Source organism: Trachurus trachurus (genome assembly GCF_905171665.1).
Source record: "Trachurus trachurus genome assembly, chromosome: 10".
Classification (NCBI taxonomy): Eukaryota; Metazoa; Chordata; class Actinopteri; order Carangiformes; family Carangidae; genus Trachurus; species Trachurus trachurus.
In genome coordinates this window covers 23,981,452-23,997,802 of record NC_139894.1, presented here as the reverse complement: position 1 = coordinate 23,997,802, position 16,351 = coordinate 23,981,452, and positions in this window count along the sequence as shown.

The following is a 16,351-nucleotide window of genomic DNA, read 5'->3' as shown; positions in this document are numbered from 1 at the left end:
GCTGAGTTTTCTCTTTGTGAACTCAACACACTACTCTCCTCTGGAAAAACATGAAAGATTTTTTTTTTTTTTGTCTGGAGAGATGGGATTTTGCCAGTAACAACACAAGTCATTATGCATTTATTGTGCCCACTGTTAAGTTATGTAAACAGAAAATAGTGCCGCTTTCTCAATTAAGTGGAACAGCAGAATGAATGACTGTTAAATGGATATGACTTTCCTATCTTGTTTTCCCCAAGCACAAAGAGATTTGTTACCCAGAATCTAATTTATTTCAAATGTGAACCTTACGATTAATAGACAGCAGCAAAACAATTATAATCCGAAGTGAAGTTTTTTCAAAACGGCTGGCTGTAATGAATATCCAGTGTCAACTACTTAATTTGCGATTTCAGCCACTGAGTGCTAACCATGCGAGTAGTAGATTACCTCGGCAGACAAAACGGAGATGAGCATAATGTTTTCATTCAATTAGCCAACAAAAGGAAATTCCATAAGAGAAAACATAAACTGTTTGCCGGCATCAAAGGTGAGCCAACCGTGCTGAGACTTGATTTTAACGAGATATGGTAATTTGTCCAGCTATTGGGAGTCTTGTAAATTGCTACCTTAACTTAATTTGTCGTGCAATTTAACAAGTTGATGCGTCTGTCTCCGGATTTTGATGTGTCTGCAGCTGATGAAATATGTGTTAAGTCTCATCAGTCGAGCGGAGTCTGTGCACTTGATATTCTTGAGACACATTTCCTTCCATAAAATTTTCAGACAGGGACTGTCTGACCCGAGGAGCGCCCTGGACAATAACAAGGTCTCCTGCGCTGTTGAAGGTGGGTAGCTACAGACAGCCTTTCTCTGTATCTCATTATCAAATTGGCTCTTCTTCCTCCTCTCTCCTGTAATGTAGCATGCAGAGATTTTCTGTGCTCTCTGCATGATCCCCGAAATGTCAATGGATCTGGGATATGAGCCTGCCAGTTATGCTGCAAGCCGAGGGATCCCTCTCATTTCCTCTTTTAATAATGGGCACAGTGTGCAGCAGTGGCCAAGTGCATACAATGAGTAGTCGTGGCCAAAAGTAAACACTTTGAAGACAAAGCCTTGCAAATGGTGACTCACTCCTAGTCAGCCGTTCAAAGTCCAGACATTATCACAATGCCCACCTCTTTTATTCTGATAGACGAGGGCAGCGCCAGGACCAGAATAGCTCACTGAGAAGTGGCCAAGAGTGATGGAAAAGTCTCAGTGGCACAGTGTGTTTGTATTGTCAAAACAAAAACAAAAATTGATGAAATGTAGGTGCAAAAAATAACAATAGCCAGTCCTGAAAAGAAGGAACATTATGAGAAGGGAACAGCTCATTAGCTGCAGTGGATTTGGCTGTTCAAAACAATGTGTCACGACACGTTTCAAAATGACATCCTGCTGAGACACAAACAGACAACATTCCTCTCCTATCGCTGTGCTGAAGTCAGAAGAAACAAGAAGCTGCACAGACAGCATAATCTTCAAGACTTCAGTATCTCACTGCCTCTGAAAAGTGTTTTTTCTTTTCTTTTCAAATAATGTAAGCAGCACTTTATCTATATGTACACGTACAGTGCTTATAGGCTCACGTAAGAAGCTTTAATTCAGCATATTTTAATGTGACTGAGGCAATTATCATTTTATTCTAAGCAAACCAGGAAACAAATAAATAAGCGAATAACATCGGAATAGTTCAAAGCAGCACTTCCTAACCTTGGCTCACTGATCGAACATGAAAAGGGGCCCCAGGAGATGGTGGGTTTCACATACCAGCATGATTTATGGTCTACCATAACAAATCAACAAGTTTAACTTTAATTGTTTTCTTTGCGATGGGAGGTGGGGTAGTTAATACAGAGCAATGATTGATGGAACGGGGCACCATGTTTGGCTTGGCACTTTGTCTTTTGCAGTGCAGCTCAGGAATTGAACCAGTTGATAGAAGCAATTAATTTGAGGGGGGGAGGGGGATTTTCTTTTTTTTTTCTTGATTTGGGAAATATACAGGTCGTAAAAATATCCTGCAAATTGTACCGTTTGCTGTGTCATCTAGGTGGGCTTCTATGTGTGTGTTGTTTTTTTCCCCATTAATTGTTTTAGGTGTGTAAGTGTAAGTATAGTGGAGTCTTTGATGTCCTACACTGCCTTTGTATTTTAAAATTTCAATTAAAACGGCTTTACACCTGCATTCCTTTAGATTAGTACTGGAACATTTGTGTAAAACTTTATCTGAGCGGGTGACATTTCATATGGTTTAATAAAGTTAGCTTCTGTTTAAGCTACATTAGTTTGCTAAGTAATTGAGACAACCATTTAATTAAATGCTTTGCTGATGATGCTTCTCTCGGAATAGTGGCTGTTAACCATTAATCAGTGGTGCACACCTAATTTACAAGGACAACAGAGCAGGGATGGGGCCTGCACAGGAGTGGAAACGGTCACGCCGTTACTCTAAATCACCATTAGTAATTAGTGAAGCCAGTGACACCAGTAGCACTGAGGATATATTGTGATTGCACTGGATCACAGGGTAAAATAACATCTATAGTTAATATCACAGCTGATCAGCACTCCATAGATCATAGTGCTTTGCTTTAAGCAGCCTCTCTCTCTCTTGCTGTGAGAACTGCAGCCATGTGGTCTAAAGGTGTCTCTGAGTGCTCCGCAGAGTAACCTTAAAGCTCCTGCCAGTAACTCAGGGCATGCCAGAGTAGGTCTGTTTATTCTTTGCATTTGTTCCAGCCTTCTGGCGAGCGATGCAATAGACTGTAGATGATTTACTTCTGTTGATTATTGAATCATAGTGGTAGAAAAAAAGAAAGCCTTGCACAGAAAACTGTGCCTGAGTTTTAATTAAGTTTGAACAAAAACTAGTCTTTCCTCAGTCAATTCATAAAAATTACCTTCATTGTGGATTACAGTAATGAAGTATGATGAGCACGGCTTGGGAGCGTTGATTCCACACCACACAGAAGGGCTGGGGGAAAAAAGACAGAAAGTCTGTATCGTTACAATGGCCACACAATGCACACTGAAACTGCAAAGACAATAAATCAAACACAACTGATTGCAATACTGTCTTAGAGTGTTTTTGCAAGCATCAATCACATTTACAATGAATTACAAGGACTGCTGCAAATGCTTATGATGCAGAACAAACCGAGATGGACTCACCACAACAAACAAATTATATTGTTGTGTTTGGTGCTAGGAAGGTGAACGGCACCGGAGCAGCAGTTTATCAAGTTCAGATTCAAATTAAAAATAATAAAAATAAATAATACAATGATAATCAGACACATCATCTGATTAGACTGATTAGTCAGACATTAAATGTCAGATCCTCATTTAGAATATGTCAACATTTAAACAACAAACAAAAATAAGATTGTATTTAACTCTCCAAATTAAATCTGCTACAACTTTTAAAGCTCTTAAATCATTGATTAAAAACACAATACTCTGAATGAGGATGTGCTGCATAAGAATGAGAGATGCTTTAAAAGATTATGCTGTATGGAAACTTCATTAGGCAACACCTAATCGACCAGTGCCAGGTGCAGTCGGCAGGAATAGTTCAACATTATGTGAAAATTGCTTTTTTGTGACACTTAGAGACCACATTAGAGGCTACATCCACACTTAAAGACTACAAGATTTTCAGCTACACATCATTATCCATATTAACACATTTGAAAACACCTATCACAAGATCGTTAATATAAACTCAACATGGGCATTGTCTACTCTGCAGTTGGTTCGAAACAAGGACTGGCAAAGACGTTTGTAGCATTAAAATGCAGCATTTAGTTTCACAAAGTCTCTGTTTTAGAGGTTTTAAAACTGTGGAGTGTTGTGGAGATGAGGTACAAATGTAGCAAAAAGTGACATGTTTTAAAACTAAAATGATTAGTGTGGATGTAGGCTTAGTTTAACACAAAGGGACACAGCTCGCCTGGCTCTGTCTCATGGGAACAAGAGCCACCTAAAAGAACCTCTACAGCTCAGCAGTCGACATGTTACATCTTGTTTGTCTGGTCTGTACAAAAACTTAAAAGTAAATGTGGCAATTTGCCATTTTATGTGGATAAAGTGCTGGACAATTTCTTGGTGCATTTTCTTAATAAACACTATAGTGCTCTTTCCGCAGTAACAAGACAACTGACACTGAAATAAGGGATTGTCTCACACTCAGGACCATTTTATACAAAATGTGAAATATTGAACAGGAACAACACATCTAATTATGCAATATAACAGGCTGAGTGTACAATAACATGCAGGGCATCTGAATGTATTTGGCCTTTTCTTTGCTTCTGATGCAGCCAGACATAGAATTTATATAAAATGAATAAAAAAATCCAATTACTGCCTCTTTACTTTGGGCATTGGGAGGACCCAACAATGACATAAACCAACAGCAAACCCAGGTTATACAAGACATTAAATCCCTCATCAATAATATAAGTGAGTCGATAAGGACTGAGGACAGACAGGAGGTCGACCCACAGGCAGCTGAACTGTAAAACAAAGAAAAGAGTCTGTGAGGAGAATTGTGTGCAAGAAAGCATGAGGCTGGAGTGGCATCAGGAAGACTATTAGCTGAAGGCACAAAGGGCCAGGCAGAGGTTGGAATACACATGGACAGTATTAATGAGCCTCCACCGTTCTCTGGGAGGTTTGACATAAAAACCTTCAGACGATTTCGCTCACTCCAGGTCACCAGGCTAACCTGGTGGGACCTCTATTACCAACATCTCCCACCTCAAAGTCACACTCATCTTCGCTCATCACAGCTCAACACCATCTGTCCTCCCACCCTGTCCTCCTCACCTGCACTCATGCTCTGGTCACTTCTACACTTGTAAATTGTTCCATTTTCCAGTACAAATGTTTTTCTTCCTCTTGAGGACATGGCAACCTCTTAACAGGTGCACATCAGAACTATCACACCTATTTCCTGTACCCCTACAGTAGATTGTTAAATGTCTACTATATATGGCCTCTGTCTCTCGACAGGCTTTAAAGATGAATACTTTCTTCATGAGTTGCAGAGATTAAACCAGATGAATATTGCATTGTTGCTAACATGCTGACCATATCAATGGTTGGTGAAAACTCTTCATCCATGTTTTGTATATCAATTTTATGAACAAGAAGATGCAAGTAGAAAGAAATAGCTTTATTATTTCCTCTCCCAAATGAGCTCTCCTGTGAAGTTGGCAATCCTTTTTTTTTCTCGCAGCTCTTTCCTCTTTTCCGTTCCCTTTTTAGTCCCGACCTCGGTACATTCTTCCTTGCTCCAAAGATTCACCGAGGCTGCCTTTGTGAATGTTTAATGATGCATGCAAATGCAAATAAACCCACGGACAATCTCAGACTATTGGTACTGAACCTGGAGGGGATGAACAGGGCGGGACACACAGACTTTTCCTACTTCATGAGAGAGTCATTTTTAACCCCTATCCCCGGGTTGGAAAAAATACATACATAAAATCAGTTCAGCAGCAGAAACCAATTACCCCTCCCGCTCCCATTCCTCTGCACAACAAACTCTTTTATTGATCTGGTGATAATTACCTCAGTCACATCATAAAGCACCTGGAACAGATTGGTGGCTCAAATTATCGATTACCCCTGGGCTACCCTTCCTCGTTCATTGTATTGCTGCTATACATTACTTGATGAGATCTGCTTTGCCGTGCTTCTCCCCTGCATTTCTCATTGGCACTATGCTGCAATACATTGACAAAGGGGTTTGGTGGTCAAATGCACGCTTTCAAAGTCATTTGTCATCTTTTCTCAGTCTTTACGTTGTCCTGCACGCCACTCCAAGCCCAGATTGACCTACAGTACAGTAGCTGGCACCTGCACCGTCTATCCGGCACCTCTGAAACATTACATTAATTTAAAACAATTTTGGTCCAAAAGTGACCTTTCATTCCCGGTGGTAACTTGGGGCCTGCCCTGGCTAGCACCAGCTGTGTCTAATGCTTCATTACACTGATTCCTTGAGGCTTGTCAGTGCATGACCCCGAAACCTCTGCCCAGTAGCCACACATACGTCCACCATAGCCACAGTCACAACAACAGTCTGACCTCCACCGAGGCCGGCGCATTTTGTCGGCAATAAATAATGAAGTTGGGATTTCGGCTCCATCTCCTTTTTGCCTCTCGTTTCTCAATATTTTACAAAGCTTACTAGAAGGTGCCTGTATTATTTTACGAGCCTTAATTTTTTATAGATAACCATGGCAGCCTGTCAGAAGTCTCCCTCAGCTTGTTTCAATTGAAAAGGAGAACAACAAAACAACACGCAGGAGATGTTCTGCTTTGTTACCGAGTCGGTCTCAGCTTTGTGCTTGTCTGGTTATCACAAGAACAATGGCTCCTGGCTTTTCCCCCGATTCCTCTATCTTCAAACACGATGAAAATACATCAGGATCTAAACCAAAAATGGCTGCATGACTTGCAAAGTGAAAGCTGTGGCTATAAATGGTTGCCTTTCCCATACACAACTTTTTCTTTCTTTTTTTTTTACATTTTAAACTGAGAATTGTTGACCTGAAGATCAAACAAATAACTCATTTGAATGTTGACTATATGGAAAACCTTCATTTCTGTTTTTAAATTAAAATACGATTCTATTGTGGTAATGTACTCATTAAACACAACTGGATTCAGCAGCAGGTCAACCACAGGGAGACTTTTTAAATGAGTAATCCCACAATATGTCGCATCTCAACACAAGGTCAATAATAGACTATTCCCAGGATATGTAATTATGTACTGTATTTTGTAAGTGGGCTGTAGCTATAAGATCCAATGAAAAACAAATTTCTGCTTTAAAATAATGATCACTGTGATGTAATCTCTTGCGCACAGTAAAAAGCTTATCAGATGAATAGTTTTGAATGAATAGCTGCCTTTCTGTTTTCTGTATTAATGCCATACTGACAAGTGCCGTAATTAGAGGACACCAAATGATTTTCACAGTGAGAGCGTTATTCTTAATACCTATTCAACCAGATAAGTCACGTTACGAAGTGAAGCATACAATACTGTAATCTAACATCCCAGGCAACACAAAACGGCATGATTAGCTACAGAGAGATTGTATGTAACCAGTGTGGAAATGGCATAGAAACCTGATTTAAGTGAAAGTAGGACTCCTAATATGTTCCTGTAAGACCATGTGTTCCTTTACATGATTCTGTAACAAATAATAGGATCATATTACACAACAAATAAGCAATATTGAGCAACATTTTAATAAGATCCAATCTGGTGTTGTACGAAACCATGCTCACGATTGTGTTGTTGATTAATCTATCATCCCCCATTCATCAACACTAATTCTATTTCCTCCTCCGACTCTGCAGCTTCCCATATTCAACATTGGAGCAAGTTAATATCAGGGAGCAGGAATTACTGTGGTACAGCACCGACTGCAGAGCACAGCTCTCTCTGTGCACAAGGTGCCGCCTGCAGAAAAGGTTGTTGAGGATAGAAGGCTCACCTTAGCCATCTGCAGTGAACCAAACTGGCTCTGGGCAGGTGTTCAACACGGCCAGGTGGAAAGCAGCTGACACAGACATCGCTCCCCTGTGTTATTTTTCACTGTAAATAACAATTGTTTCTTCAATATTAAAATTGGACAGGAGTGAGCACCCAGCCAGTCTTCCTCATTGTCCTCTAATTTAGGCAATTAAAAAAAAAGGTCATGTGTGGAAACAGATGGCTAAACTTTGACTGTGAGCTGAGTCTGGAGGCTGAAAGAGACAATTGGCATTTCACATGCACCATCCTCATGCTCAGGATATATGGGACACAGACAGTCAATTGCCAAATGATTACCAGCCTTATTTACTCTGGAGCACTGAAGTGCATTTTTATGCAAGGACCGCCTATGAAGGCCTCCTGCTTTGGAGCCCAGCACATGTTGCTCATACTTGTTTGCATGTGAAATTTGTTGCGCACATGACACTCAATATCATCCTCTGGGTATACTGTGTTTCATAGATTTCCTCTGTAACATGCATCCTCAGTAAAAGGTAAAATAGCTCACTGATGTTCTGCAGCTCTGTCTAAAAGATGATGCATTGTCTGACGGGGCGTCAAAGTGATTTTCCAAGACAGTGTTTTTCTTTAATCATTCGCCGCAGAAGAACTACTGTAGCCTACACACAATGAAAAGAAGAAAAAACAACAAAAAAACAACTAGAAAACCAACTGAGAGCGCATCTGGGAGAAGAAAGGATACATTTTCTGTGCTCTGGGACAGGACAATTAAAGTAAAATAAAGTCTGCTAAAGTTAAAAGAGCCCGGTGTACCTCCCCTGAGTAACATAGAAAGCGCGTGTAGGCAGCAAGGTGGGGAGGAACAGCAAACACAATGTTGTCACACTCTCGCTCCCTGTGGAGCCCAGGAAACGGAGGAGAGACATGGATCTGGAAACAGTACACTGCCTCCAGCTTCGGCTGTTTTCTATTGCAATGTTTGTGAAATTCCTGCTGATGAGGTGATTATTACTGGAACGTGTGCTATTTTCAGTCTGATTAGTTACTGAGGGTGGTGAATGCAGTTAAAGATATTTAAATGTGTTAAAATGGAGAATAGATACAGCAGCTGCTCTGGCGAGGTGTCGTTCGGCACTGAGATTCATTTGTTGTCGGTTGTCAGAATAGAATACAGTATGTGTGTGTGTACTTTTATTCCAACATCTGACCCCCACTGTACATACAAACACACTCGCCAAGCGGTATTTGCTCAAGGGATTTTGTGTGGGGAAAGGGTTTTTTAGCCAGCATCCACTGTTCATGGTTGTTAAGGTTCAGTGGGCCTTTTGAAGTGAGAGGAGAGAGCAGACTGCATGCACTGTGACAGACAATTTTGTTTCAGCGTGTTCATCATTTCACCTAATAAGACCACCGCTTCTGGATGGATGCGAGATGAAAGTTTTCTCCAGACTTCAAAACCGTCTGAATCAACACAGTGTCTCTATTGAGAATGTTAAGATGCCAGAAAAAGAGTTTTACTGAAGTCTTGTGGAGTCGCTCTGATGTGCCTTTGGGGAATGTTAACTTTTCCAGTTTATGGAGCATTTGACAACACTTACTGGCAGAGCCAGGCATGTTTTAATGGAAGGTGCCACTTGGCCGCTTATGCATTAAGTAGGATCGCATCATCTGCCTCTACAGAAAGTGTGTATGTATTAGGGTGTGTGTGCTCATACTGTACGCTAATGTCTATGAGGAGTTGCAGCTTAGCACAGATACAACAGTAAAGCTCTTCACTCACCATAACTGACTATCACAGTCACACAGCCGATCAAACAGTCCTGTCAAAAAACCTGCTGTTAGTAGATCTCCAGCACACAACAAATACTCAGACCCAAAGGGAGTGATAACCTGGTGAGTGCGTCTCCAAAGTCAGCAGATGGTGAGTAGATGATGAGCAGCCAACAGTCATTTCAACACTACAGACAGTAACATTTATCTCCACCACTGGATACTTAACTTGGCAAAGGCAAACAAGCATCTGCTTTGTTCTGTGACTTACAGGAACTGTGATACTGTGCATATAAAGTCAGAGATGCTTCAAAGTTGAGAGGCAAATTCAGTCAGGCTGCTGTCACAGTGATACCGACACTGTCACAAAGACTTTTTCCATTTCTGGCTCATGTAAGTCCAGAAGCTGCCATCTGGCCACATTTATGAAGAGGTGGTTACAGTCAGACACACGACCAGGTAGACCGTACACACTGGGCTTTAGCTGCGTGAATGCTGGGAGTGATAGTGTGACTGTTTCATGATGAATGGGAACTCAATGGCGGCATTTTAATGGACATGCTCAGATTCCTTGAACCTTAATCGTGCTACAAACAAATGTGTGAACAAATAACTGTTTTGTCCACTATGCACTGTTACAGAGAAAATTCTACTTTAGTTAGCACGCCAACCAGCTTGACGCCGCCAATCCTGTCATTTAATCTCACTGTGTACCTCAATTGAGTCACTGTAGCGTTCAGTCAGCCCCCAGTCTCAGTCTCTGCCACCAGACAGGAAAGTGTTAACACTGGTGTTGCAGATTGCTCTTAAGTAAGTAAACAAATAAACTTTGATGCTTAGATCACAACATTTCTTCTAGACTAGGAGGTAAACAGCTGTTAATACTAAAGTTGGTCATATAGCGAGTGCAAGTACTTATATACTTACTTATATATATATATATATATATATATATATATATATATATATATATATATATATATATATATATATATATATATGGTATATGGTATAATATATGAAATGTGTGTGGTGTTGTTTTAGAAGATTTCTCCCATATGTTGGATTTAATTTACTGACAACATTCATTCTTTGCAAAAATACGGATTCAAGACACTTGTGAAACAGTTTTGCTCTGTTCTTTGCAGAGAGTCTTCCCAAGTCTTTATGAAATAACTTTGCCATAAACGTAAGAACACAGTTGTCAATATTGAAAGGAAAGTGTTTAATTTAGGATTTGAAGTCAAAAAAGGTGTTTTTCTCCTTATCTCTCCTGAAATGACTGATGCGAGGAATAATAATAAAAAAAAAGGTCTTGGATTGCAATAACAGAAGCAGTGATGCTATGTCTCTGTCACCATGAGGTGTGCACTTCTGCTGATGTTAATTAACATGGTAGAGTCTGATATGGAAATTTAGCAGCACCCGTATTGAGGCCAACTTTAAAGCTACTCAGATTTTTTGGTATGTGATCAACTTTTAATTGATGTTTTTAGATACTTGGTGAAAGTGCAAAAAATCACAGTATCGCCATATCACATTTAATTAATGGATCTTGAGGCAGCACACATGATGTTCAAACTATTTCCCGCCTACATGGATGGTGACCGCGGAGCCTTTTATTTATTAAATGCTTTGTTTTGTTTTTTTGACCTGCACATAAGCATTCTCATTAACCTTCTTAGATTAAATAGGAAGCCAGCTGTTTCCTCAGTAAAGACAAGCGTCATGTTCAGCACAAAAAGGCAGAAAGGCCACACAACAAAAAACAAAACAGCAAGTCTAATAGCTTCAATATTGACCATTCTGTTTATGTTAAATGCTCCAATTACATTAAGTCAAACTTTGGCCGATCATCTTCAAACTGGGAGTTTCTGAGTATTTGCACATTGGGCACATGAGGCAGAATTTGTTCTCACAGTAACAACAAATTCAAGTGAAACCATTTTAATGAATCCAATGATTCCCCATAATATGTGCAAAGTTGTGTGTTTGTGTGTGGGGTCTGATGGTGAATGAGACGCTACACCTGCAACCAAAAAGACAACTGTTAACTGTGTTGACAGGAATCACAGTGAATCTTAATTAAAAGAGAAATGAAACACCAGGTGCAGAGGCTATAAAAAACGACATCCTTTGATAATATGTGGGCATTACTCTTACAGTTAGAGAAAGTAATTTGGGAGAGTAGTTTATTAGCCCTCTGCCCTTTCAGCCAGATATGACCTTGCGAGCCCCTGTACCAGAGGACCAGCTGCAATCCATGATTCATTTAACACCTTCTGGGCCTCTAGAAACACTCCAAGCGCATGCACTGTTGATTAAACGCTTTGTGGGAAAATTCATATTTAAAGCATACGCCACATGAAAATTAATGATAACCACCCAAGCAGCAGAACACAGGACAGGGGAGCCATGATGGGCAATTTATGAGAGATTCAGTCCAATTTACAATTTATTCGGTAATCATCACAATGTTTCTTCCATATACAGCATAATGTAATTCACATTTGTGAGTGGGTGGAATTATAAGGAATCTGGGTAGGCTACTCACAAAACGATATAAATGTCATTACAGTGCATTCAAGCAGGAAATCTAGCACAGGGAACTAGAGATTAGCCGCTGGGTGGGAACGCTCCACATATGCCCATAAGAGGCTAACGGAGTCAGTGAGTGAATGAATGGGTGATTGAACAAACTCTACTGAAGTTTTTGTACGGCTCTGAATCTAGTATGAAATTTAGCTAAGGGTCTTCATGTCTTTGAACTACAGAGAATTTCAAAGGAATCGGCAATGTCCCGCTTACACTGTCAGTGCCTGGGGTGAAAAAAGGAAGAACAGTGCTGTGTAAAGTTAATACTGTAAAAAAGTAATGCTGTAATTTCTATTTATTTGTTTACCCCTCGCTGTTAATGTCTGTCATGGCCTCTCCGTCCACCCCACTGCTCTCTACGCACTGAAAAATATCTTCCATTTCACCTGCGGCTTGTACTTGCAGGAACACTGCACATCTCGGACTTGACACAACATCAGCAGCAGCTTGTTGATGGAAGCAATCCATCTTGTAGAGTTCAAGGGTTATACACCGGGTCTGTGCTTCACGGTCAGGCTCCCAGATCTAACACCCCGCCCCCCATCTGTCCTAGACCTTCTACAAGTGTCATTTTGCATCTGGCTGCCTGGCGGCTGTGTCTATCAAACTGCACAACACTACCTCCAACTTTTTTTTCTTTCAAAAGGATAACACTGCCAAAACTGCAGATTTAATTACATTTTTGTTTATAACACATGACAATCCCACCTGCTGTGTGAGCGCTCGCCTCTCTGCCTATCTATGATAAATTGTAGATTTTGTGCCAAATTACCTGCAGTCATTCAAGACTGTAAAAGTTTCAGTGTCGGAGCAGCGTGAATTCCTTTTTCAAATTCTTATGACAAAAAATTTGAAATCCTTATGACTCTGCTGATCCCATGACCTTTCATCTACTACTGCAGCTGAGTCCAAATTTTCATTTTCCAGTAATATATTTCACTATAACCTCATGCTGAGATTCACATTTGTGTTTTTGAGTAAAATATCTCAACACTTATCCTATGGATTGCTACCAAATCCTCACAGGCGATCGGATGACTTTTCAACTAGTAACCCTGAAACTTAATTGCTGAATGCTAACCTGCTAACATGCTAAATTATGATGGTGACAACAGTAGATATCCTTCCCTCTAAACAACAGCATGCTAGCATTGTCACTGTGAGTGTGTTACCATGTTGACATTCACATTCAGCTCAGAACAGTGCAGCTTCACACAGCCTCAAGTGTGTCTCTTACATGTAACAGTGATATCCAGGTGCACAGGCTGACATTTACTGCACAGTTGGTGCTGAACTCATTTAACAATGAGATTTTGTCTCCATCAGAAGCTTTGTTTGAAGCTGAAATTTACAGGCTGCTGCTCATTATTTAACAAACAGTAGTACTATATAGGTTTTTTGCTCTTATCACTAGCGAGCAGCATCAAAACCTTCAGGCACAGTTTGTATGATTCACATGTTTTTCTCATGAATGTGGCATTTATTTGTTGCAGACTTCTGAGATTAACAGTTCCACAGGAATAGATCTATCAAGTATTTATCTCTTGTCTGTTGAATTAAATATTCACATGCCGGTGTCTTTATAGCTACTGTACATATTCTATGTATGAGCTTGTGTGTGTGTGTTGACTGTGAATTGCAAATGACCTCTACATTGGAGCATTTTGCTGCAATTATTCACATCTGAATGAAAAACTAATGAATCACTCTTTGATGTTCTGGGGCTGGGTACACCAGGGTATATACAAGCATGTATACATGTGCTTGTGTGGGTAAATGCTCGAGTTTGCATATCTCCTAATAGAAAAATGGTTTTAATCTCTCTAAAATTACATGCTTACCACCGATGTATGAAGTCGTAACCTGTGCTGATGATGAGTCAAAACATGTTGTATTAGTCTTTGCTACACAAAAGGAGCAACAGCTGCCTGAATCTTTTTGTTGTATAAATAAGGCATTTTATGTGACAGCTGATGAGGTTGTATCCTGTTTGGGTAAGTCTGTGATTTTTCTAAACAGCACAATGTCTCTTTAAAGGGCAAATCAACAGTGAATCACATTGGGAGGAAAACTGCTGCACTGCTCTTATCTGTGTTTACATGCACTTGAGCGAGCTGATAATTCCCAGCTTTTGGCTGTGGCTTGATTTCTAAAAGCGTCGCATAAACTTAAAAACCTGCTCTCCTTCTTCAGGTTGAGGGATAACTAGAAACTCGTGGAACAGTTGATGTCCAGGGTTTTTCAAACCTGCAGTAAACTGATGAACGGCTTCTTTTCAGTGTCACATTTTAACAACCAGGGACCACTTATCAGCTAGTTACCCTGTCACACTGACAACACATCCAATTCACTTTCACGCCAGTTCACACTCCTTGTGTGACTTTCATGTGACCTCAACATTTCGAATATGACGTCACTGAGAGTTCTTTGACATAAATATGAGAATGACTCCAAAGGTTTTCTGGGAACGCGCCAGCTGTCAGATGAACTAATGAAGCTTCTTGGTTGAGTGGAGATGAATGTGCTTGTGACTAACACTGAAAAAACCTGTCACCTTTGACTCCACTTTGCTGGATAACCCATCACCTGCACCTGAATCTTCACAGACATGGTTTCAAGAACAGAACGTCTCAGGGTTAGGTGGGATCATCGTGGCAGCAGTAAGGAGATGGGGGGGGGGGGGGTTAGTGACCAGCTGCAGATTTCTCTCAGTCAGAATACACCAGACTGGCTTGTGCCAAAAACATGTGCAGAAAAATAGGATGTTTATCCATTGCGGTCATATTCCTCCTGAAAAAAATCATGAATTTATTGACACATCTCTCCCTCACTGTAGCTTGTGTCAACATTAATGTTATTGCCATTCTGTTGATATAACTGTTGATAGGTATAATTTCCACTTTGGTTGCAATTTCATTACTTTTAATTCAGTCTTACCGATACATAAACATTGCTCTAATAATGCATATCATTTGATGCCCAATTATTACCTGCTGATCCTTGATGACTGCTATCAATATCACTATTTCACACTGTGCAGAATGCACAGTGGGGAGGTTTGGAGATACAGAGATACAACAATCTCTCCTGCTGACTTCCTAGAAATTTCTGCGGTGTGAGATCTTGCTTATTTTCAACCGGTGTTTCACAAGCTGATGCCTAATGCACCCTAAAGAACAGCAAATGTAACCAAACCAGTCTGAGTTTGCTGTGTGGTCTCATTTCATTAGTCAAGTTGGCATTTTCCTGCCTAGTAGTTGTAACCATTTATGCCAAGTCCAACTAAAATTAAACATGTCATGTGGGTGCACTCCGTCATCAGGCAATGCGACACACACCAGAACTGGGAAAAGGGCTTAGTGGCGCAGCACGTTGAATCATTCATCGTGGTCTGTGGTGAGTGTGCAGGCCATTGGAGCAGAGTAAGGTCAGCGAGAAGCTGTGAATGTAACAATAAATGGTCATTTACCGTTTGCTACAGTATGCCAGAAAATAAATAATATAATATGCTGCAGCTCCCTAAGGACAGAGCAGAGTTCCTAAGTTTTGTTTACCTGCAGCTGAGTATATAACCCTGAGGGTAGCTACAACTTCACCCCGGTGCTGTGGAGGAGTGTCCCCTGTGCTTTCCATACAGTTTGGAGGCTAGAGCAACTAGTTTTAGATGAAGTAGCCTGCAGTGCCTGTTAAAACTATGTCACTATTTGCCTTAAAACATCCCACCATAACAAAACAACAGGCCAATGAGAGTTCACATATGATGATCATGTGAGTTGTTCTAGCAAGCAAATACCTAAAAGTGAATTTTTGTTAAGTGGAATTACACGGACAATGACTATGGTTCATTGTGAGGACAAGGGGAATGTGCACATCTCTTTAATCATCCCAAAGTGATATTTAACTATTAATCATGGTTTTTAGTGATATCCCTGAGCTCTAGCTGATGGGATCCAGTATAGACAGTGGAAATGATGTGTTTTCTATGCAGCCAGTGTACGCGAGGTGTGTTCAGTCTGAATGCAAAGCAAATTTTAGTAGTGGCATGATTGCATATGCAAGGTCGTGAGTGGGTGCCAATAAACACAGGTCTGCCCCGGGCAAGCTGAACTGAAGTAAAGACAGGTCCACGTGAGCTGAAAATGTTTCACCTTGATTGAAAAGTTTGTGCTTCTCCCAGAGGCTTTGTGGCTTTAGCTCATGAATGTACAGAGACTAGATGAACAATTGAGGCCTTTGGAGGCAAATCACAAAGAAGCAGAGTTTGGGGAAAGTTTCTGAGATCATTCAGTAGCTGAGCCGTCACAGTCGGGCACAGGTGCACTCTTTGTCCCTGCGCCCTGTTTAAGTGGTAATCGGAGAATGGTACTGCATGTTAATGTCTTGGCTGCCTTCTTGCTTTAACCCTGTTTTCTCACATGGATGTGTGTGTGTACATACAAGC